Here is a 26184-nt window from a genome sequence, read left to right on the forward strand (position 1 = left end):
AATTGAGTCTGGAAACCTTTTTGCCTCAGCTAAATAAATAAGAAATGATAAGAAATACAATATAATATGAGATGAGAAATACTGAGGTTCAAGAAGACTGTTTTATTTAATTCCATTTAATTTTATTGAATCAAATTTGATAGAGACAATGTCAATGGACGTGTAAAAGGAGATTGGTAGTAGAATGCCTGGGGCTGTTGTATCACTGAATGAGGTATATAAACAGAAAAGGAATGTTGAGTAATTCTGAATGTAAGGGTGATTTTTAGATATCAGATTTCAGTTTTTCAAATGCACAGAGCCAGCAGGTTAAAGCATATCTGTCACTTGAATCTAGTTCTTGAATTCAATACACTAAAAATCAAATACCTCAGTACTATATTTTTTATTTTCTTCCTTTGCCAACAAATGTTTAGAGTGTTTCCCTGGCATTGCTGAACTCCCAGCCAAAATATGTATTTCAGTTTAATTTTTGGAGGAGAAATAACCTTAAGTGGGCTGCTAGCAATTATTATTCGCTCAGTCATGTCCGACTCTTTGCTACCCCATGGACTGTAGCCCCCTAGGCTCCTCTGTCCATGAACTGTGGCCCACCAGGCCCCTCTATCAGTGAAATTCTCTAGGCAAGGATACTGGAGTGGGTTGCCATTCCCTTCTCTAGGGGATCTTCTCGACCCAGGAACTGAACCTGGGTCTCCCACATTGCAGGGAGATTCTTTACCATCTGAGCACCGTTAAACATCAAACTTAGATTTCCTTTTATCTCATTGATTTACTTACAGAGTGAAGCTTCCGTAGCAAACCTGAAGAGTCAGTTTATAAGCAGAAATATTTGCAAAGGCTTGATATTTTGTCCTAAAAATGAAGGCAAAAGAAATGAGATTGTTTTTTAAAAACTGAACAATTCTAGTGGATTATCGGAGTGAAATAAATGCAGTTATGCTTACTTATCAATAAGCCACACTTAGGTCAGTTATGTTCTGAGAGAATCTGTGTAGTAAAGAAAGAGATAGCACCCAAAGGTGACCGTAGAGAAGATTGCCAGCCTTTATAGGGAGTTTGTGAGGCCTTTTTATCTTTTAATATTTTGTGTACTTTTACATTTCTTTTCACCAAAATGCAATTTTATGCAGTCCAAATGGAAGCTCTAGAGTGTATTTGTATAGGTGGAATTGAAAGAATTGGCAATATGAATAACTAAAATAGATAACTCAGACCTTTCAGAATGCCTTTCTGATGCCTAAATTAAACTTCAGGCATTGATCACATTGTCTAAGCAATTGTCAGTTAACCAACAAACTTACGGATATATAGTTTAAATAATCAGTACACCTACATTTCTTTATAGTTTCCTCATAGATGCCCAGGAGGAGACTGAACTGTCAAACCACTGGCAAATTAGGATGATAAAATGGTAAGTCTAAACAAACAGGAATTACTGGTTTACTAAATTTCTTGCCTCATAATTGCATAAATACAAAGATACCCTCCTCTCAGATACATAAACAATAATTTAAGCTCCATAACAAAAAGACCTTGTATTTATTCCTAGAACTCCTTATAATACCTGAAATACAGTGTGTGTTCAATAATATTTGTTAAATCAATGGATTCTATTATAAAGAGGCTCACTGCTTTCCTAGATTTAGTTACACATCAGATCATATCAAATCTCTTCCTTTCTCCTCCACTTTTAAGAGCATTTATATAGGCTGCTTCTAACTTACAAACAGTTTGTGTTTAAAAATTCACATAGTTTAGTCATTTGGAACCAAGAATGCTTCTCTCATTTATATATGTATAGCAACGAGTACTGATTCAGCATTCACTCTGGCCCAGTCACAGTTCTAGGTTCATGGTGAAAAGGCACATTTCCCTATTTCCACTAGGAAATAGGACAGTGCCAGGCACATAATAATCGCTCACTACTATTCTTAAAGATTCACCCTACTAGTTTCAGGATGTTTATTGAGAGTCCTTAGCCTCTGAACTGAGCTATTAGTTTATTTTCCTTCCCAAAACAAATTTGAATGAGAGCACTAGATAAGAAAAACCAGGTGCTATTTTAGGTGGTGGTGGTGGTGTTTTTTCTTTTTAATCCTATTTCTTTACTCTTCCCTGAGCATCCACTTCAAAACAGAAAGATCCTGCTCTTTCTTTCTTTAATGTCCTTGCTATATGATCTTGGCAAGTCATGGACCTGTCTGTGTGGTTCTCATCTGAAAATAACAAAGAAATGATAAAATTCTAATTCACATGGAGAATACAGCTGAACTTAGTAAATTAATGTTTGCATAGTGCTTAGAAATCTGAGGTTAAAATTGCTAAGAGAAATGTACAGAACTATTATTGCCACTAAAATTATGATAGACATTTTTTCTCTAATTAAAAATGCCTCATTTAATTGGTGTTTGTATTTTAAAAGTTGTATGCCATCTTAAAGCAAATGTTTGATGTTTATCTGAAGGAAAAACAAAGATCATGTCATTTCATTATTATGTGATATAAAATATTTCCAAGGAATCCCTAGTCTCAGATAAATAAATGACACTTAGAACCTTATGATGCACCAGTCTGGATAGATGGATCATTGCCTTTTCTTACATGAGTAAGAAAGGTTAAGTGAAATAGCTTTCAAAATTCTCCTGATTTGTGCCTCTCTTCTTTAGCTATTGTTGGCATGGAGTAAAGTAGCAAGTACTCCAATTCCAAGAGTAAGGAGGATTTGACGAGGTTTTGTTTGCCTTTTTTTTGGTGGTGGTGGGGGTGTTTGTGTGCTTGTGACCTGTTAGGTCCTTGGTTAATTCCATCAGTTCAGTGGTCTAGCTAAAATGGCAGACAATAAAATAAACACTCCATAGCAACAGGCTGTGATTTCTAGCCATGTCTGAACACACTCTTCCTAGAGTAGGATTCTTCCACGTTGACTTCTTCCTTGTCTAAAGTGTGAAAGGTCGTTGTATGATACTTCTCTTCTCAGCAGAAGATGGAAACTAAATTGTGAAATTTAAGAGACAGTATCTTAGCCATAAGTTTTATTTTTTGAGAAATATATAGTGAACATCTACCATGTGTTAGACACAGTTCCAGTCACTAGTAATGCTAAGTGATGAGGAGTAAGACAAAAGTCTTTGAGTCACAAAGCTCATATTTTAGTGAGGAAGACATAATAAGCAAGTAATTGTATAATTTAAGGAAGAATTTTCTTGTTGTTCAGTTGTGTCCAATTCTTTGCGACCCCATGGACTACAGCATGCCAGGCTTCCCTGTCCTTCACCATCTCCTGGAGCTTGCTCAAACTCATGTCCATTGAGTTGGTGATGCCATCCAACTATCTCATCCTCTGTTGTCCACTTCTTTTCCTGCCTTCAATCTTTCCCAGCATCAGGGTCTTTTCTAATGAGTTGGTTCTTCACATCAGGTGGCCAAAGTGTTGGAGCTTCAACTTCAGCATCAGTCCTTCCAATGAATATTCAGGACTGATTTCCTTTACAATTGACTGGTTTGATGTCCTTGCAGTCCAAAGGACTCTCAAGCATTTTCTCCAACACCACAGTTCAAAATCATCAATTCTTCAGCGCTCAGCCTTCTTTATGGTCCAACTCTCACATCCATACATGACTTCTGGAAAAACCATAGCTTTGACTAGATGGAACTTTGTTGGCAAAGTAATGTCTCTGCTTTTTAATATGCTTCCTAGGTTTGTCATAACTTTTATTCCAAGGAGCAAACATATTTTATGGAAAAAACAAATCAAGCTAAGATAGAATGAAGGTGACAAGCTGTTTTAATATGATTGTCAGTGTAGGTCTCCTGAATGATGGTATTTGAATAGAGACAAAAATAAAGAAGAAGAGCAAACAAGCAAAACTCTAGAGGAAGAACATTCCAGGCATAGGCAAAAAGATGTCCTCAGGCCCTGAGGTAAGACTTAGTCTAGTGGATGCCAAGAAAGAGAAAAGAATGCTTTATGAACCTTGTCAGTCTCCAAAATCTTGGAGAGCCAGGTAGAGACTGGCCCATATGATGTACACATGTTTGCCCTATACAACCTGTAGTTCTGGAAGACTTTAAGGCATACTTAAAATATGATTCCCAGTCTTAAATTTTAAGGTGTATTCATGATACTTTTGATTTCAGTAAAGCCATTAAGGACCAAATGCCTTCAGTCAGTGATACAAGACTGAATCTACTTTCATAAGACTGTAAGTTTTCAAAAGTGCTTGAAGAGGAGTGCCACAAGACAGTTAAAGCACATCAGTGAGAGATGCAGGGTGACTGGGAGGGCAAGGAGAAAGATGAAAGCACAGCACTGTCGGTGTGACTTTATTTTCAGGCTCCTCCACTTCGAAAGTACCTGCCCTCACAATCACCTGTAGGCACCTCCTACCCACTGGTTTAACTGATCTTGTTAGATTCATGACTATGAGGAGTGTCTGTTGTAATGTTGTTATCTGTTCTTCTGGAAATCTCTGATCTGAAAATACTGACATCTCTTATATGATAGCAATCTTTCTTAAAAAGGTATATGAATATAAAAAAGTTAAACCACAATTTTTGATGCACTCAGAATTGCTATCTTGTCAATAGAGGCCTGTGAAAAACCATTTTGTATAACATATAAATTTGTCATAACTTCAGAATTTTGTATATTGAGTGTTTATTGTGACAAACACCTGTAGAAAGAGATTATTCTCCCATATTGTCTTTGGTATTGGAACACGAAACACGTGTTTGTCCATCACCCTGCTTTGTCTGTAAGAGAGTTTAAAGCCTCAGACTTGAATCTAGATATGTAGAACAGCAGGGGAGGTGATGCCTATTAGTGACATTGTAGTTGTTGAGTATAGTCTGAACCTTCACTTTATTTATTCACACACACCACTGGCATTTACTTTGTGCCTTTACAAATGTAATTGAAAAAATAGTTCTTCACTAGCTATTGCAGTCTTTTGTAAAAGAGTACCTTTGTTAGGATATGTCACCAACCACAGTGTTTACTACTGGAGGCCATGATAGGAATATGTGCAAATAGCTTGATCCCCAAAGGCTATGCATGGACTCTAAGGGAAAAAGAATGTCGTAAGAAGTCACCAAAAATCTTCCTTTAAATCAGTGTTTGGGGTAGTGAAAGCACATGAATTTTGAAACAAAAATGTTATTTCCTTACTCAAAGTTTGTCATCACTTCCTCCATATTAAAGAAAAGAGAAAGAGAAGGAGGGAGTTGGAAGGGAGACGGGGAAAGGCAAGAAAAGGAAGGAAAGAATGTTCAAAGGGAAAAGAGAGAGATAATGCTTCTCTTGGCATGTAAAATACTTCTACTAAAATCTTTAGATGTTTTCTGTTTTTTTAAAAAATATTGTTTCATTATACAATCTTGAAAGTTTAAAATGGACTGATTTACCGTAAGAAGCATTAAGTAAATGCAATTTCTATTTTTAATAAAGATAGCTGAAGTTTAATGTGAGATCACATCAGCTCTCCAATGTAATTAAGTGTATGGCTTTCTAATGCACGTTGAGTACCCACGATGGGTAGTTAATAGAATTTTTTAGGTGAAAGTCAGGACGCACTACAGTGAAACTATAGTGGGATGATGTTGGTCAGTAAAATAGAGGCCACCAAATAATGGAAATTACAACATATTTTGGTATAATTTGTCTAAAATGGTTCATGACAGAGAAGTCGATTTTAGCTGAATGTTCAAAATGAAAAAAGGCTGGTGTGTTTTAATGAAGAAAAAGGGTGTGAAGCAAAGACTGTACTTTGTAGGCTGTAGAAACTCTCTGCACTGCACAGGTATTCCTAGGAGGCTCAAATGTGTCTTTATAGGAGGGAGAGTGTGCTTGAGATTAGACTAGGAGTTTCTAGAGCAAATATGATGTCCCATGATTTCTTTTAACATCAGAAGAAAAAAAAAAACCCACAAGTAGAAACTGCAGGTGCTTCCTTTTTATTGCACGATGTAAAGAGAAAATGTAAAATGGACAAGCTTTCGACAATCATGTTCTCTTCATCAAGCTGTTATTGTTATTTTAGTGAGTCCACTAAAAAGAATTATCTAGAGCTTCTTGTTTTTACTTCTTTGTGTACTTGATGAATATGATTACCATTTTTACCTCCTGTATTTAAACCCCTCTGCCATAATCCCATATTCTGCCTAAAAGCCATGTCTGTAGGAGCTGTTTCCCCTTCACTGGAATAGTTTTTAGGGATATGACTGCATTTAAGCTGGTGCAGTAAATGCACTTTTGGCGACTTTCACTGTCATGTGTAAGTGCAAAACATCTGACATAATTAAGCTATGATTAATCGAGACTATTAGTAGAATAAGTTTGTTTTATGAATGAAGACCTCACACTCATTCAGCATAGCCTTTCTTTAACAAATGCACTGCATTCACTTATGTAGCACAGCTTTGTATGCCTGGAAAGTGAATAAACATTTGCCAGGCTACCTTCCAGAGTTTTCCATTAACTGTCTTCAAATTCCCTTCTTGTGTTGTGCAGAGGGAACCCAATTTTATTTTTAAATAGAACAAAGGGACTGGCCCAGTACCACAAGGGCCAGTGATTGTCAGAATCATGAGAAATCTTTAGTTACTTTTGGTCCTGAATTGTTCTTATTCTTGTGTTTTACTCACTTTAGAATTTAAGGCATCCTATTAAAAATGGCCACCATACAAGGAGGAGGCAGTGAAGGAAAATAATAAAGAACAGTGGCAACTGAGTTGATGCTGTATAAATAAGCACATTTGCTGTGTCTCTTTTCTGCAGTTTTTTTGTCTCACTGATGAGAGAACTGGTTTGAGATGTAAATTGCTTCCCTTTGATTGAACCAGGGAGGAGATGTCATGTAACTCATCTCATCAGCATAGAGCATTGTGCGCCTTTGGTGAATTATAGGACAACACAGCTAGGAAGAATTCCTTAACCTCTCTCTGCAGCCCTGTTCCAGTCTTTAATAACCACCAAAGGGAAGTACTTCCCTTCTGTTCACCTGACTACCTTCTGTGGTTTGAGCTCATTTCTTCTGATCCTGTCCTTAAATACTCTGTAAAGGATCACTGGCAAGTGCCACGGTTTTAACTTGCCTGTATCCTGTAAATTAGAATATAAAGTTTTGGGGAGCTTTTTGCTTTGAAATGTGAGAACAGGGACAAAGAAATGAACTGAAGACCCTATTTTCCACAGTGTATCTCACTCATCTAGATTTAGAGTAAATCCGGAGGGGCAGCTCTACATGAAACCAACAATGAGGTAGGAGCAGAGGTAGAAGTGGGGTGCAGGAGCTCCCTGTGATCTGCATGAGGTTGTATGCTGTGTGAGCAAAGAATTAGTAAATGGATTTAAAACAAAAGAATTGAAAATAGGCCTGCAATCCATCTAGCCTGGTATCTCGACAAACCAGGGACTTTTTTTTATGTATAAGAAATTCAGGGCAGATATCACAGCCGTATCATGACAGCAGGGCCTTTGCTTCCTCCCCTTCTATTAAATCTACATTTTGAAGGTAGATGGTGCTGACTCATAAATTAAATTGGAGTAATACATACAGTGTATATATATTTCTGTCACTTTGTCTCAAATTAAACACGAACCTTCTCCCCTGACAAGATGATAGAAAAGTTAATTGCTCGCCCTGGCTTTAAATTGGAATTTGAATTTGCAAAATGCTAAAGGTTTATGAGATCTAAATCATGAGGAGCTTAAATTACATTCCTGTGATAAAATATTAATAAATCAATTAAAACATAAGCCGAGTATAATATTACTTTCTTTTTTGTAGGAACCTTGAACACAATAATTCATTAGGGTGTAGTGCAGTAACAATTATTGTATCTTTTTTTAATTTTCTTTTTATTAGTTTTTTTTGATAAATACATCATCAGATAACATTCCACAGGGTAGATTATCATTGCCCCAGTGCAGCATCCAGAAATTCTGTGGCACCCCCTAAACAAGAGCTCACAGCCTAGATTATCTGCCATTACTTATCCTTGTTAGCATTAGCTAGTTCTTTTAACCAAAGGGGTATTGTCTTCTTGGGAATGTCTGTTCAATGCTAACTCTGCCATTTGTGGTTTCTGAATCTCTCCTCTAAAATGGGCATACTCATAATACTGCCTCAGACCTGGCACAAGAATCAAAGTAGATAATGTGTGTGAAAACCATTTGTAGGTGGGAAGGCACTGTAAAATGTTAATTATTGCTATTATAAATTGGGAAATTTCGATCTCTAGAAGGACTCTTAAATATTACTTAGTAACCAACCCCCTCATTTTAAATATGAAGGATCAGAGGTTCAGAGAGTTTAAGCCACTTGTTTGAAGTCACACAGCTAGATATGTAACTGCTCTAACTAAAACCAGGACTTCTAAATCCCAACTCAGGGTGTTTTCTACTCTCTACCCTAAACCCACAAAAATGCTAGATGGTCACGTCAAATTTTGTATGTTATTTAATCTCTCTACCTTGTTTTCTCTTTGAAGCTGTTTTTTGTTTGCTTGTTTGTTTTGACTGACTAAACGATAGTGATTTTAGGGAATAATTTTCTAGTACTTAACCCCACATCTGTCAGGAAGGGATCCCTTTGGCTGCAGAGACACTGCCTTGTCCTACTGCTCCCCAAATGAAGGCACAGCAGTGTTTCTTCCTCTCCCACAGGTTCTGGAGGAAACATCAATGAGAAAAGACAGTGGCCTGGCTTTTTAACTACTTCTCCCATGTGATGATAGACTGAGGATTCACCCACCACCTTTTTTTTTCTTCATCTCTTTTACTTCCTTCCTGCTTACTCGCCCTACATTGCAATTTTCTTGCCTCCCTTCCCACCCCCACATCCCAAGACTCACTGGGATTTGCATTTTATTTATTTTGAAAATAAAGAGAGCCTCCTCTTTAACACTGAACAGATCTTTTCCAAGTTATAATTCTTGGAAATGAATGGATTTATTTCTTCCTCTGATGTTAAGATAACTCTAGCTCAATGGATATCAGCAGATCAGAAAATAAGAGACAGTGCTAATCCTGTTTTTCCTGGTAGTAGGAGATGTGATATCTGACAAGTTTTCATCATTTCATCTTTATTTCCTCTTCTCAGCAACAGTAATAACAAGATCAACCTATTCTAGTGTTTTGAAGACTTCCATTAAATGATTATGGGATGTTTGCAAAATGATAAAGGATTATGTAAGTGCCATACAATAATATTCTGTGATCTTCTAGGAATGAGCTCAGGCAGAGTGGGTAAATTCATGGAATCCATAGTATTCACATACATAATCACTACTTAATACTGGTACAGTTTTTACATAATACTTAGAGCACTGTGTACAGAGATAATATGGTCTCTGTCCTGAAAGTTTATGATTGGAATATATTATTTCACAAGAGAGAAAAAAGTTAATTAAGACAAAAGGTCTTAATTGAAACAGAAAAACTGTTGGAACTATAAGATTAGTCAAGGATATCAACAAGAGTAGATCTTATGGAAAAGTAGATTCTATGGTAGCATTTATAAAAAAGTGAAATGATTCATGCAAAAATAAGCTATTGATCAAAGTATTGTAATATATCAGTTGTTGAATGTCTTAAAACCTCAATTAAAGAAACATAGAAATAAGCAAAATATGCTTTTAGGAAGGCAGATGAGATTTCATGAAATCCAAGAACTTTACCCATTAGATAGCCCTTCAGAGTATCTCTGGTTTTAAAATACATACTATGTACCAAACCTTATGTAGATATGATACAATTTGTTTTCTCATAAATATACTTTTAACTCATTTTATGAATGAGGGAATAGATTCGGGAATATTAAATGAAGTGCACAAGGACAGAGAGCCAGGATTCAAACCAGGTCTGTCTGACTTCAGAGCTTCTTTCTCTTTTCATTACTCTATACCATCTTTCACAGCAGATTTGAGGCAATTAAAAAAGTACACAATGACTATATAAATGTACTGTGGAAGAGGAAGCAGAGAGAAAGTTTTATTCCTAGAGGCAGACTCACTGAAAGCAATGAGAAGTGAAATGGCAGTTCAGAGCCTAGCCGAACAATTAGAAAACACACACAAAAAAGTCACAAAAGCATATTATGTTTATAGGATAAACAGCCCCCTTGTTTCCATATTATCTTTGACAGTATCAGAATACCTTATTTTTATCTAGATCATCCTTTATTATTATGAACATTTTGCTTTTCTGGTTGTTTATTAGTTTACAAAGCATTTTGATCTATGCTATTTATGGTTAAAAGAAAAAAGGAGTATCTCTGTTCCCATTTTACAGATGGGAGAACTGTTCCCATTTTACAAATAGGTTAAACAATTTGCCAAAATTTTATTGATAATACATGTCAGGCAGAGTTTAAGAATTCAGAATTTCTCATGCCAGTGTACTTTCATGATATCATTTCTTTAGAAACTGGAAATAAAGATTTCCACCTTAATGTTTAGAAGAAAATTGTTTAAAGAGTTAACTAAAAAATTTACTTACTTTCTCTTATTATTCTCCTGTTGTAGAGAAAATGAGGCATTGTAGTAGCAAATTATAGAGATTAAAGCAACTCAAACGTATCTATCAGTCACCCACTTCAGGTAATTTTTCAGATACTAATTGTGGCCCCCTAACTTCTTCAAGCTGGTTTTGGAAAAGGCAGAAGAACCAGAGATCAAACTGCCAATATCCACTGGATCATCAAAAAAACAAGAAAGATCTAGAAAAACATCTATTTCTGCTTTGTTGACTATGCCAAAGCCTTTGAATATGTGGATCACAATAAACTGTGAAAAATTCTGAAAGAGATAGGAATACCTCTTGAGAAATCTGTATGCAGGTCAGGAAGCACCACTTAGAACTGGACATGGAACAAAAGACTGGTTCCAGACAGGAAAAGGAGTACGTCAAGGCTGTATATTGTCACCCTGCTTATTTGACTTGTATGTAGAGTACATCATGAGAAATGTTGGGCTGCATGAAGCACAAACTGGGATCAAAATTGCTGGGAGAAATACCAGTAACCTCAGATATTCAGATAACACCACCCTTATGGCAGAAAGTGAAGAAGAACTAAAGAGCCTCTTGATGAAAGGGAAAGAGGAGAGTGAAAGAGTTGGCTTAAAGTTCAACATTCAGAAAACTAAGTTCATGGCATCCAGTCCCATCACTTCATGGCAAATAGATGGGGAAACAGTAGAAACAGTGGCTGACTTTATTTTTCTGGGCTCCAAAATCACTGCAGATGGTGACTGCAGCCATGAAATTAAAAGACACTTACTCCATGGAAGGAAAGTTATGACCAACCTAGATATCATATTAAAAAGCAGAGACATTACTTTGCCAACAAAGGTCCATCTAGTCGAGGCTATGTGAGAGTTAGACTATAAAGAAAGCTGATTGCAGAATTGAGCTGAACTGAGCTGCTTCCTCACATCTTCCATGTTTTTTGTCATTCTATAGCCATAGCTTCATTTCATCAGTTCAGTTCAGTTCAGTCACTCATTTGTGTCTGACTGTTTGCGACCCATGGACTGCAGCATGCCAGGCCTCCCTGTCCATCACCAGCTTCCAGAGTTTACCCAAACTCATGTCCATTGAGTTGGTGATGCCATCCAACCATCTCATCCTCTGTCATCCCCTTCTCCTCCCACGTTCAATGTTTCCAAGCATCAGGGTCTTTTCCAATGAGTCAGCTCTTCGCATCAGGTGGCCAAAGTATTGGAGTTTCAGCTTTAACATCAGTCCTTCCAATGAACACCCAGGACTGACCTCCTTTAGGATGGACTGGTTGGATCTCCTTTCAGTCCAAAGGATTCTCAAGAGCCTCCTCCAACACCACAGTTCAAAAGCATCAATTCTTCAGTGCCCAGCTTTCTTTACAGTCCAACTCTCACATCGACACATGACTCCTAGAAAAACCATGGCCTTGACTAGACAGACCTTTGTTTGCAAAGTAATGTCTCTGCACTTTAATATGCTGTCTAGCTTCATTTCATAGCTTCCTCTGAAAGTCTCAATTTTAGGGTTTAAATGCCTCTATTTCAAATATGCTTATAAGGGGATACATACAATGGTCAACTCATGTAAATACTTAGTTGGCCCCTTACAATGGATTTGTCCAGTTTTGGGGACTGGAAGGCCAATCAGTTGAGGGAAGAGTTGAAGAGGTACTAATAAGTGAAGTACTCTGTTTGCCAATTGAGAGGACATAGATGAAAACGTAAATGCAGTTTTACTTCATACCTCCTCATACAAAAACTAACAAGCAATCAAACGAATAAGCAAATTAAAATGAAGCAGATAAAACCCGTCTTCCTTTAGGAGACAGACACAACCCCAAATAACAAAGGAATACTATGAAATTTAGACCAAGTCAAATGGGATATCAAGAGTATGTTAAACATGTGATAGCCAGAACATCCAAAGTAGTTGGAATGACTCTGAGGGCCACATGCTATAGTTGCTTATGTGAAACAGGAAAATCTAGGCTCTCAGTGGTCTGTGGATGCAGCCTGAGCCCTGTTCTACAGCACAGGTCAACAGAGAAGCTGGCACCAGCCTGCTACATATACCAAAACAGGATGTGAGGATGGCATGGTGGAGATAGTAACCCACATTAGCTTTTGCCATGTTGATCACATTTAGGAAAAGGAAAACAAACATTAATTATGACCAGAAAGATCTGAGACACACAGGGCTTCTTGCAAGTCCTTTAGGGCTCCCATCAACCCAAGTAGGGAGTTACAGAGCAGAGGCATATTCCTTGAAAAGTATGCATAGTAGAACTGAAGAGAAGAGATATAATGTGCCAGCAAATATGGCACAAAATGAAACTCTAAACTGCCCCATTCCACTCCTCCAGCCTCTCCTATTCAGCAAACAGCTAATAAAATTGGCTGACTGAAAGATGAGAAATAATCAGAAAGGAACGAGCATGAACCCATTTGTAGCTAATTTAAATCAAAAGTGACATAAGGAATAGAAGATCAAGATTTATACCAGTAAAAGAGTTGTACTTGAAAACAATATCGTTTCCTCATAATAGCAAAGAAATAGAAGAAACTGTAGCTTTATAAAAATAAGAGGTCATAGATTAGATATACAGGATTAAAGAGGTAAGACAACAAAAAAGAGTAACCTATGAGAGAACAGGAAAGAAATGGAAGACCAAAATAGAGCTATTATAGAACTAAAAGCCATATTAGATATAGAAAGTAGCAGAAGGAAAGAACTTCTAATAATATCACTAGAATTGTGAATGAGAAAAAAAAACCTTAAAAATACTTTTTAAATGATGTGAGAAGGTGATAATTATGATTGGCAACTCATATCTCAAATAAAAATATTATCTCCCTAATAAATCAGAACTGCAAATTGATAAGAAAGAAGACCAACAGCTCAATAGGAAAACTGGCACAAAACATTCAAATGGCCCTTAAACATATTAGCATATATTCAATTCAATAAGATAAATAAAGATTAAACTATTCATGATAAGAAAAATGCAAATAAGAAAAATACCGGTGGGAGGGGGGATCGGGATGGGGAATAAGTGTAAATCTATGGCTGATTCATATCAATGTATGACAAAACCCACTGAAATGTTGTGAAGTAATTAGCCTCCAACTAATAAAAAAATTAAAAAAAAAAAAAAGAAAAATACCAAGATGCATTTTCAACTATCAAAATGCCAAAAGTAAACAACTTCAAATGGAGAATAAATTTTATAATATTTACCAAAATAACAAGTATTCTCTCTAACCCGTCAACTCTGATTTTAAGAACTTATTCCATAAATAAAATGATATATGTTGTTGTTGTTTAGTCGCTAAGTCGAATCCAACTCTATGTGACCCCATGGACCACAGCTCATCACCAGGCTCCACTGTCCATGAGATTTCCTAGACAAGAATGCTGGAGTGGGTTGCCATTTTGCCATTTCCTTCTCCAGGGCATCTTCCTAACCCAAAGATTGAACCTGCATCTCCTGCAATGCAGGTGGGTTCTTTACCATTGAGCTACCAGGGAAACCCAAAATAATATATACACAAGATTATTCACTACAGCATTGTTTGTTGTTGGATATATATAGTCAACAATCTAAATGTTTGGCAGTAGAGGATTCAGTTAATGAACTATTGAATATCCATTCAATGTACATATTTTAAGTGAAAAATGCAAAGTGTAGATCAGCATGTATTATGTAAAACTATATATATGAAGAGAAGAATGTGAGTATTGTTGTTGTTTTTTACTGGCATATCTGTTTTTAAAAAGCAAGCAAATTAATAGCAGTAGTTACATGTCATAGGATTGTGTAAGAACTGGGTGAATGGAAACAGGATAAAAGGTAGACCATTTACTGTGTATCATTTCACATATTTGCATTCTGAAATCATGTAAATGTATTATCTGTTAAAATTGAATAAATACAATTTAATGTTATACCTTTGGAAGGCAAAGGAAATATAGGGACAACTGATATTTGTGAAGGAAAAAAGAACAAAATGAATGGAAAACAATTTCAATGTGTAATAGAATAAAAATTTGCTGGAAATTGTCCTGAATTTTTATATGGAACAGGGCACACTATATCCTCGGAAATTCATGGTGCTGAGCAGTAAGCACTGAGGTCTATCTTGTTGAAATTACAGAACTTTATGGCTGAAGAAAGATAGCTAGAAAGCATATATTAAAAACGATCAAAAGGGGAGAGATTTAATTTGCCTCAAAATTTTGAAATGCAAGCATTTGTAGTACCATGAACTATTCTGGTAAACAAACAAGACAAAACAAAATGGTTAATGATGAGTTTAGGCTAACAAAATATTAAGAGAAGCCAATATAAAATAAACATTAGTGAATCTCAGATCAACTTAAAAATAAACTTATGACTAACAAATCAGGTAGGGAAGGGAAGATGTTACATAATAGAATATAAATGGTATAAACCTTGATAATATAAAAATAATAACATGACAGAACCAGAGAGGTTTGAAAGGTAAAAAGGAAATAATGAAGCAAGTGTAGATTAATTCACCTGTGTTTAAAAGCTGGGAATGAGGGATCAATACTGCCCAAATTTGGCAAACTTAGTAACAGAGATGTAGATGCATTGTTGTTTAGTCACTAAGTTATGTCCAACTCTTTGCAACCCCATGGACTATAGCCCACCAGGCTCATCTGTCCATAGGATTTCCCAGGCAAGAATACTGGAGCAGGTTGCCATTTCCTTCTCCAGGGGATCTTCCTGACTAGGGGATCAAACCTGAGTCTCCTGCATTTGCAGACAGGTTCTTTACCAGTGAGCCACCTGGGAAGCCCCTGAGATGCATTATAAAGCTATAAAAATAATAATAATAATAATTAAAGGTAACAATTTAATCAAAGTCCGCCATAAGAAGAAAGAGAGAGGGAAAGGTAAAAAGAATATAGTGGAGTGCTTTCATGATTTTTAGAATAATTTTTTAGTTAAACCAAATTTGTATTATAAAGTCATGGAATAAAAAATAAGACTTTATCTCCATTATTAAAATGTATAAAGTAAACCATTAGAACAGTTTGCTCAAAATGTGGTCATCAGACCATGAGAATGTGCATTATAAAGCCTTTTAAAAAATACCCAGTATCTCAGTCTAGACCTACTGAATTTTTTTGGTGGAGAGGGATGAGACATGGAACCTACATTTAAAATAAACCCTGTAAGTTTGAGAAACACTTCAATAGGAGAATTAACAAACTGAGATAAAACTTCCAAACTATTAGGAAGAAAACACATTAATGAATTAAATCAGAGAAAAGAAGTGATTTTGAAATAATATAAAATCAGGTGGCAGAATTAAGATCAAGAATATATTTTATTTTAAAGTAATAAATATAAGACTAAAAAGTTATCTATTAAAAACATAGTTTATTTTTAGGAAGTCTTCTAATACAATTAGCCATGTTAAAAGATCAAAGAAGAAAAACTATTATGCCTGAAGGACATTTGAGAAAATTCAGGCTATATTCAATCATAACATAATGAGTTAGAGATTAATATTAAATAAAAAATTAAAACTATTATCTCTTGGTAAAATTTAAACTTTTAAAATCTATTTTTTAAATTAAACTACAGAATGTACAGAAAATAAGTACATATGGGTAGAGTTAGAGCAGTGTTCAGAGGAATGTCCATGCCTTTAATATTAACATTATGAGGAAAAATAATTATAAATGTACTATCATTCATCTCAGGAAGTTTGTTTAAAGAAAAAAATATGCAAAGTAGTAGTAAAAATTGATAAAAAATAAAATCAGAAATTAATGAATTAGAAAATGAAAAAGAGAGACATGAATTGTATTTCACAAAGAGAATGACAAAACAATACATAAATCAACATTGCATGCATATGTGCTAAGTCCCTTCAGTCCTTAAGTCATGTCCTACTCTTTGCAACTGTATGGAATATAGCCTGCCAGATTCCTCTGTCCATGGAATTCTCCAGGCAAGAATGCTGGAGTGGGTTGCCATGCCATGCCCAGATCTTCCCAAACTAGGGATCAAACCTGTGTCTCTTATGTCTCCTGCATTGGTAGGTGGGTCGTTTACCACTAGCTCCACCTGGAAAGACTAAGTCAATATTACATGATTTAATTACCAAATGAGAAAGCCCACAAATACAGAAAGTTAGAAATATAGGAAGGGAAGTAATCATAGAAATAGAAGAAGTTAAAATAATTACTATGAATACTTTACACATAAATTTGAAAAATTTGAACACAATAGATGATTTCTGTGTAAATATAAATTACTATTAAGAGATCCAAGAGTAATAAAAAGAAATTTCAGGAATTTTAAAATTCTTATCTTTTAAGTGTTCCCTCACCTTTGCCCCATTAGCACTGACTATCCAAGAGCAGACTCCATGAGAGTTTCTGTTCTTCTGGTCTCCTGCCTTTGCTTTAGTGAGTAATAGGGAACTGGCAGAGGTAAAGTCTCTGTGTCCTTCACTCAGGTTTCTACTGCCATGCAAGGCCAAGTCAGCTGAGGGTGTTAGGGTTGAGAAGATAATGAAAGGAGCTCTGGTTTCTCGGCTTCATTCTTCTACTTTTTTTCTCATGCAAGTTCCCAACATACAAATGAGTTCTGTTCCGAGAGCACATTCATAAGTCCAATTTGTTCATAAGTGCAGCAAACCTAGATATCCAGCTAACACAATTGGTTATATAGTACTGCACTGTAAGGGGTTTATAATACTTTTCACACAAATTATACATAAAAAACAAACAAACACAAAAAATAAAGAAAACATTTTTAATCTTACAGTATAGTACCTTGGAAAGTATAGTAGTACAGTACAATGGCTGGCATCACATGTTCAGGGAAGAAGAGTTACTGACTGGAGAAGGGAGAGAAGATGGGAGATGGTTGAGGTGTAGGATCGTCAGCAATAGGAGACAGAAAGCAAGCTGCAATTCCATTCACACCTACCTTGATGGAATGCACAATTGCATCTTTGAAGGTTTGCAACCTGAAGGTTCAAATGTGAGGGACTAACTGTAATGTATGACATTTATATGCATAGCTTTATTTCTTTAATATCTCATGAGAAATTTAGACTAGTTTCATAGTTCGTATTCCTTTCTCAGAAAAGTATATCTATTTACAAAATTTTGAGGCTTCACAATCTTCCCAAACCTCCTTTCCAACCCAGAATTCTAGAACCATGCACTAGATAATTTTAAATTGCTTTAACACTAATATTTTACAGGCCGCTGGGACCACATAGCTTTAAATTAAATACAGACCTCAGATGGAATGATCAGTGCTATTAGAGTCTGCCTCAGGCTGGTTACTTAACCTCACTGTGCCTCAATTTCCTTATCTGTAAAATGGTGGAAACAATAGTACATGTTTATTCAGTTGTTGTGAGGATTAAATGAGTACATTCATATAAATGTCTTAAAGGAGTATCTAGCACATAGTCATCTGTCAACCGTATGAACTGATGTCTCTGCTTCGTTGTGAAGTATTTTAGTGCAAAGATAAACACATGTCACTCATCTTTAATCTACTCATTGTGAAAAATCCTTGTTCATATTTTTGTCATGACTGAAATAGCACTTTTCCTTTTGTGAAACTGTAATTGGACCCATTGCTCTGCTGTTAAGTAGCATTTATGAGCATTATTATATGCAGGATGCTTTGAGAGAAGCCCCCTGATTTTAGAATTAACTTCCTTAATTTGGGGCTGTTTATGAAGTATCTCTGATCAGTAGAGGAATTGATTAAATTTTAAATTAGGAATTAACTTTATCCTAAACCAGGAGATTATTTTTTCATACCTGCTCTGTTGTTATAGTTTTCTTTACTATGTATGTGTATCTGACCTATGACTTATGGACAAGTACTTTCTTTGAAAACATAATAAAATGAAAAATATGAAATTAACTTTATTCAGCTATATTTAGCATATATTATTTTCTTTGAGTGGCATTTAAACTTGAGAGATTATTAAGGAAAAATAAACAAAAAACATTTTGATATTTCAGCACGTAAATATCAACTGTCAATTACAAAACAAAGCATAAAAATTAATATACATTGTTTCAGGTAAGACAATATGTTTTATTGTGCCTCTGTCTTCATTGGTAGACAGCATTTTGGTGATTTACTCATGATCATAGGGAACGTATCCAAGGTACAATTAAGTTTCAAAGTATTGAATTAGTTTTTGTTGAGCCCATTTTATCTCAGATTTATTTAAAAATGTATAGAATGCATGGTATCAAAAGCTTGATATATATTGTGTATACTGAAGATTTGTGTATATTAAAGCTAAAAGCCAAGATTCTTACACTTAAAAGAGTGGTTGATTTATGTTAAATTTCAAAGGAAATGATTAGATGACCTGTGTTGCCTAGTCTCAATTGTCTCATGTGCTCTATTGTTGTCACACCATGGACTGCAGCACGCGAGGCTTCCCTGTCCTTCACTATTTCCCAGAGTTTGCTCAAACTCATGTCCATTGAGTCTGCGATGCCATCCAACCATTTCATCTTCTGTTGCCCCTTCTCCTCCTGCCCTCAATCTTTCCCAGCATCAACATCTGACCTTTTTTATTTATTAAAAATAATTAGTGCCTTCCTAAGGAGCCAGAGACTATCTCAGTACTTACCATTTTTATTTTTTATATCATATTTAATATTTTGAAAATCTATGAACCCAACATGACTACTTTCTCTATGGGTTTTATGTTGAGCTGGTGCCATCTGTGGTTGTAAAGCCAAGTGTTCTGGTGGGGCAGAATAATCAAATCAAAGTTAATGGGGTGACCCATCTAAGCAGGGCTCTTTGTCATTAAGGTCCACTCTTGTGATAGTTGCACATTATCCAGCTGATTGGATTTGTAGGCAGGCATCCACCTGTGGCCCACATTGGCAGAGAAGACTTACTGCAGAGGCAGTCCTGGCGAAGCAGGAGGTAGGTGTCATGTGCAGCAAATTCTTTTGCTGGAAAGCCAAAGCATGCCGACTAGCCTGAGCATTATTAGTAGATGGGTGATTCACACATTATTTGGTTGATTTAGGTCCCAAAGGAGAGTAACCAAAAGCAGAGTCACATGTCATTGAAGAGGAATGACTAGTCTTAAGCAGAGAAAAAGCAAGTACACGTAGAGACACTGAGCAGATGATCAGACAAGATTTAAGCACACAAAGCCTTTTACCTCCATCTCAGGAGCTATGTTGTCTGTTTGGATGAGAGCTGTTGTAAGAATTTCCATGTCTGTTGGGGGCACTGAGGTTCTCATGGACTATGGTAAACACGATTTGGCTCACACGCTCTCATAATCAGGCTGACTTGCACTGAAACAGAGAGTGCTCTATAGTGGTGCCAGGCCTCTAGCAGTACCAACTGTTAAATAATAAACAGGCCCTGTTTGTTGGCAGCCTCTTCCCCTCCCGCCAACGTGGAGTGCCCATTCTCTGGGTTTACCTGCCTGCATGTGTTCAGATGCTTAGAACAGTCTGCTTGTTGTGTGAGATGGTGGTGGCATGGAGGCATCAGTCTACAATCTAATCTGCTTAGTTTATTATTCTCCCAGGAGCTCGGGTAAGCTAGCAAACATGCAGGGCTCTGGCAGCCTGAACAATGGCCATGCTATCATTCTAGATAACGTTACAGGCTTTGCAGACTGCAATGGCTAATTGTTTTTCTTACATTCACTTTCCCTTTGTATTCTTTTCTTCCTTTGAATTGGTTTGCAGGGAGAGGGGATTAAGAAGGGTGAGAGTGATTCTGCAAGTTCGCTTTTTTACTTCCAGGAAGTTACAAAGTATATGTGTTGGTTGTTTTATTTTAATAGCAGCATATATGTGGTTTATTCACACTGAAAGTGAGTCAGACATAATTAGCAAATTCTTACTGAAGACCCACAGGGTACATAGACCCCTAGACTAGGTGCTCAAATTTAACTCATTATACTTTATTTATTGTGTTACTCTATGACAACTGTCCTGGTAAGGACAAAGTTCTCCCTCAGATTCCAGGCACCATATACTGGAAGAGCAGGTCAATTAAGAGCCAAGCCAGAAACACGTGCACACAAACTTTAGATGAAAATGATTCCTAAAAGTCCTCTTTGTTGTGGAGAATTTTTATTCTCTGGTCCCGGGTATAGGGCCTTGGTAATCTCAATTTTATATTGCTTTATGGCCAAAGGAATTTGGTATGCCACACAGATTCAGTGGTCAAAAATAGACTCTCTTAATTCCCGTAAACCCTCTCCAACCCCCAACCCTGAGCAAAGCTCAGGATAAGTAAGCCATGATACCAAATCCAGGAGGAGGCTTTTTGTTGATCAGTATAAGTGAGGCACATTCATAGTAGGGTAATCAGCAGCATGTGGTGGTAGGGAAAAGGTAGCTGTAAAGCAAAAAGGCTGTTTTTTTTTTTCCCCCAGAAACTAATTCTAAAGGCAATGGCCCCGACTTTCAAGTAATGACAGTATCCCTGGAGTAAGTTTCTACCAGGGTGACTGCTATGAAAAATAGCCCTTATTAGAGGTCTATGTTAAAACACATCTTTTTTTAAAAAAAAAATCAGTCACATTCCATTATAATGATGGCTCTTACATGATGAAGCTTTCCCTTGGTTGGAAAACCAAAACCATTTGCTTGACTGAAGTGAAATTTCTCCTATCTCAGGTCACTAAATATGCTTTCAGCTGAGGGGTAATCATTCAGTTTCTTGAGCTAGCATATTTTTAGATCAGGAGTACATATTTGAATTAAGAACTCTGGTGACGGTTCAGGGGGTGTTGCAGAAAGTTAAGATAGTATTCCATATTCAGCCTGTATGCGTGCTACGTCTCCTAAGTCATGTCCAACTCTTTTCGATCCTGTGAGCTGTAGCCCTCCAGGCTCCTCTGTCAATGGGATTCTCCAGGCAAGAATGCTGGAGTGGGTGCTGCCCTCCTCCACGTGATCTTCCTGACTCAGGGATCACATCCCACTTCTTACATCTCATGCCTTGGCAGGCAAGTTCTTGACCACTAGTGCCCCCTGTGCTGTGCTTCGTTGCTCAGTCATGTCCGACTCTGTGACCCCCATGGACAGCAGCCCCCTATTCAGCCTGTGTGCTCAGTCGCTTCAGTTTCTTTGTTACCCCATGGAATGTATCCTCTGTCCATAGGATTCTCCAGGCAAGAATAGTGGAGTGGGTTGCCATTTCCTCCTCCAGAGGGTCTTCCCAACCCAGGGATCGAACTCACATCTCCTACATTGAAGGCGGATTCATTATCCACTGAGCACCAGGGAAGCCCCATATTCAGCCTAATATTCCCTAAATTCATACCTCAGTGGTTTATAATGGATACACTTGTGGTAGTTCTATTTTGCTCTGTGAGAAATGCAAGATCTCATCTTCTCATTATCTTTTAAGAAAGAGTTAGCTAATTTGTAGTGTCAAAAGTGCTTTTTAAAAAAAATCAGGCAGTATTAGTTCACTCAGAATGTTCACAAATACATGGTGGTAAAATTTTATAGGGAAACAATAATTTAAAAAGCAACTTGCATTATATAACAAAATAGTGAATTTCTATTTACTGTCAGTCTCCTATTGGATCCATATCACCTTGTCGCTGATTCTCAAAAAGTTCATCCTTTAAGAATGGTCAAGTGAATCAAACCCTTCCTCCCAGAAATTTTGCCCGTTTCCACTAGGCTTCTTCCTAACCAGCAGGCTCAGTGCCCCCATTGCCTAGATGCTCTATCAGAGCTCTATCAAAGCTCTCTTTTCTCCCCATGTCAGGCTGCTGGCAGCTAGCATCAACCGCAAACTCCTCTACACTCTTGCATTATCAATATTGAATCTGTTGAGGATAGGAAAGCAGATCCCAAAGATTTTAGAATTGCGCCTAGTAGAGAATATATAAGTTCTAACTGAGGAGGACCTGAGGAGCTCTCTTAGAATTAAAGCTCCTCAGTGTGGCAAATTCTATTGACTGCTTGACCATTTTATCCCGTGTTCCAGTTGAGTTGAGTTTTGATTTCATACACACACACAAAACATGCAGGTATATATAGTTATACATATAACATGTAAAATGTATACCTACAATATCATATGTTTATTTTACTTATATAAATTTCTGGTAATGTTCCTAGTGATTTGGATGCTAAAATATAATAAAATAAGTGTTTTCTTATGAGATATACCTATTTAAGCATCCATATATCTAGACATCCTTGAGGTGCTTACAAGATTCTATTTGACTGTGTATGGTCAAGATGTGCAATTGAGTACCAATATAGTGCATTATCTTATAAGCAGTCATGTCCCACACTTTGCAACCCCATGGACTGTAGCCCATCAGGTTCCTGTGTCCATGGGATTCTCCAGGCAAAAATACTGTAGTGGTTGTGATTTCCTTCTCCACATTAACATTACTTATTAGAAAAACCTTTAATGGTCTAATTAGTGTTTTACATAATATAAGAATGTTTTAGTATATTTAATTTAAAAATATATGTATGTAGTTATAGTTGATTTTGGTTGTTGAGAAAATGGGATTGCTGGAACAGCACTTAAAATGAATAGTACTGACCTACTTAGAAAAATTAATTATGAAAGAAAAAATAATGGATTAGAGTTTCAGATAATGGTTTTGGGGACGCTGCTGGTTGAAATCCATCCCGAGGCTTATTTATAATTGGCACAATTAGAGTTTTCGAGAATTCAGCAGCTTTAATTTATTTACAAAAATTCATATAGGATTTGAGTTACTGGGGGTGTGGGGGATGGAGACGGGTAGGAGACTCACTATTTACATTTAAGTTCTACAGAATCTCAAATTCATATTTTGGGGGAGAATTATCTCCAGGCAAAGGGTACCAATTCCTTTAACTGAGAGAATTTATTACATTGGGTACTTATATCAATAAATGTTTGTATTAGATCAGATAGCAAAAATTGAATATGTCCTTGCACACTTAAGACTGTTTTATTTTCTGTGTTGTCTGCAAACTGTCTCCACAATTTGCATTTGACTTCTGGAAATTTTTATTTATTAACCAAATGTTCACTGTATTCAGTGTATTAGGTACTATGTATTAGGTACCATTCTAGATACTTGAGATCCATTATTGAAAAAGATAAGCAAATTATGAAGTATGTTAGGAGATGATAAATATACAATCCATTTACACATGATCCATAAAAAAATAAATTGGACTTCATCAAAGTTAAAAAATTCTACACTTTGAAAACATTATTAAAACAATGAAAAGATAAATCACAGACTAAGCAAATATTTGTAAAGAATATATCTGATAAAGAACTTATATATCCAGAAAATATAAAGAAATATCAAAATGCAATAATAATGTAACAAAATCTTTTTAAAATGGGCAAAAGAGTTGACCACACTTTCCCAAAAAGATACAGGTTTGGTAAATTAGCACATGAAAAGATGTTCAATATCAGCATTAGGAAAATGCAAATTAAAACCACAAAGGGAAACTGTTGTTGCTAGTTGCTCAGTCGTGTCTGACTCTTTGCAACCCCTTGGACTGTGCCCACCAGGCTCCTATGTCCATGGGATTCTCCAGGCAAGAATACTGGAGTGAATTGTCATTCCCTTTTCTAGGGGATCTTCCTGACCCAGGGATAGAACCTGAGTCTCAAGTATTAGCAGACAGATTCTTTACCATTGAGCCACCTGGGAAGTCCCAATGAGACACTACTCTACACCTATTAGAATGGCTGCAATTAAAAAGACTGACCATACTAAATATTGGCAAAAATGTGAATAAATCAGAAACCTCATACATCACTGGTGGGAAAGTAAATGGTTCAGCCACTTTGGAAAACATTCTGACAGTTGTTTTTGAAGTTAAACATGTACTCGTGTGATCCAGTCATTCTAGTCCTATGTATTTACACAAAAGAAAGGAAAGTATGTTGTTGTAAAACCTTGTACACAGATGTTCCTAGCATCTTTATTATATAAGCTAAAAATTATAAACAGCTTAAATGTCTATCAAGAGGTTAATGGATACACAAATTGTAACAATACAATAGAGTACAATAGTGTACAATAAAGTACTACTTAACAATGAAAAGGAGCAGTTTATTGACACATACTACAGCCATGAAAATAAAACACACTTGCTCCTTGGAAGAAAAGTTATGACCAGCCTAGACAACATATTAAAAGGCAGAGACATTACTTTGCTGACAAAGGTCCATCTAGTCAAAGCTATGGTTTTTCCAGTAGTCATGTATAGATGTGAGAGTTGGATCATTAAGAAAGCTGAGTGCCAAAGAATTGATGCTTTTGAACTGTAGTGTTGAAGAAGAATCTTGAGAGTCCCTTGGACTGCAAGGACATCAAACCAGTCAGTCATAAAGGAAATCAGTCCTGAATATTCATTGGAAGGACTGATGCTGAAGTTGAAGCTCCAATACTTTGGACATTGATGTGAAGAACTGACTCCTGAGAAAAGACCCTGAGGCTGGGAAAGATTGAAGGCAGGAATAGAAGGGGACGACAGAAGATGAGATGGTTGGATGGCATCACTTACTTGATAGACATGAGTTTGAGCAAGCTCCGGGAGGTGGCGATGGCTGGCCTGGCATGCTGCAGTCCATGTGGTCGCAAAGAATTGGACATGACTGAGCAACCAAACTGAACTGAACTGAACAACCTAATGGATCTCAGAATTATTATACTCAATGAAAACAGAACAAGTGCATAGTATAAGATTCCATTTATATAAAATTCTGGAAAATATAAGCTAATGTATAGTGACAAAAGGTAGACCAATGCTTGCATAAGGAAAGTTTTGAAGGTGATAAATAATTTTGCTATCTTGATTGTGGTAGTGATTTCATTGGTCAATGTGTCAAAACTTATCAAATTTAAATTTGTGTGATTATTGTCTTACAATTATGCTTCAACAAATTTATTTTTAAATATAGGGCAAAAGAGATGAAGACTTATATACAGTGAGTAGGTGGGTGGTAAATTTAAATAGGGTATCAGGCTAGTATGTTTAGAAATATTTTTGATCTTTCTCCTAAGTGTGTATTAAATGCTTTCATTCCTCTCCATACCAAAGCTAACACTCTAGTTTACAGTACCATCTTATCTCACCCAAGTTATTGGAACATTCTCCTGATGTCCTTAATATTAATCTTAAAATCTATCCTCTGTCTCCTCTTCTAGTCTGACTTAAATCACTTTTTACCTGGCTTCCTATGCTCCAATCATGTGTGTGTGAAAGTTGCTTAGTCATGTCTGACTCTTTGCTACCCCATGGACTATACAGTCCATGGAATTTTCCAGGCCAAAATACTGGAGTGAGTAGCCTTTCCCTTTTCTTGGGGAATCTTCCCAACCTGGGGACCGAACCTATGTCTCCCACATTGCAGGTGAATTCTTTACCAGCTGAGCCACAAGGGAATCCCATGCTCCAGTCATACTGAACTTCTTTTCATGCTTTCAGCACACACCTCACTCTCATTTCTGGTCTTTACAGATATCCTCCATATGGATGGAAAATGTCTCCATTTTCCCCTTCTTCCCCTTACAGAAATAACTTAGCAGATCTCCATTTATAGCTCATTTTCTTTGTATGTCTTCCCTCTTTCCCCAATTAATTGCCTTACATTGTGCTCCTATAATGTAAGCCTT

The 26184-nt window shown here is 36.5% G+C and overlaps 1 protein-coding gene across 25 annotated transcripts in view; it reads left to right on the top strand.

The window, feature by feature from the left end:
• The window catches only part of ZBTB20 (zinc finger and BTB domain containing 20), an 848937-nt gene that overhangs the window by 277851 nt on the left and 544902 nt on the right, over window positions 1-26184 (top strand). For 7 of the 25 annotated variants that reach the window (XM_043874099.1, XM_043874098.1, XM_043874100.1 and 4 more), the window contains one exon: window positions 1349-1414. The exons of the other annotated variants lie outside the window; for them this stretch is intronic. The gene's annotated coding sequence lies outside the window, so the exon portion shown is untranslated. The remainder of the gene's footprint in view (window positions 1-1348; window positions 1415-26184) is intronic. 25 annotated transcript variants of the gene reach the window in all.

This window comes from Cervus elaphus, chromosome 19 (assembly GCF_910594005.1).
Source record: "Cervus elaphus chromosome 19, mCerEla1.1, whole genome shotgun sequence".
Taxonomy (NCBI): Eukaryota; Metazoa; Chordata; class Mammalia; order Artiodactyla; family Cervidae; genus Cervus; species Cervus elaphus.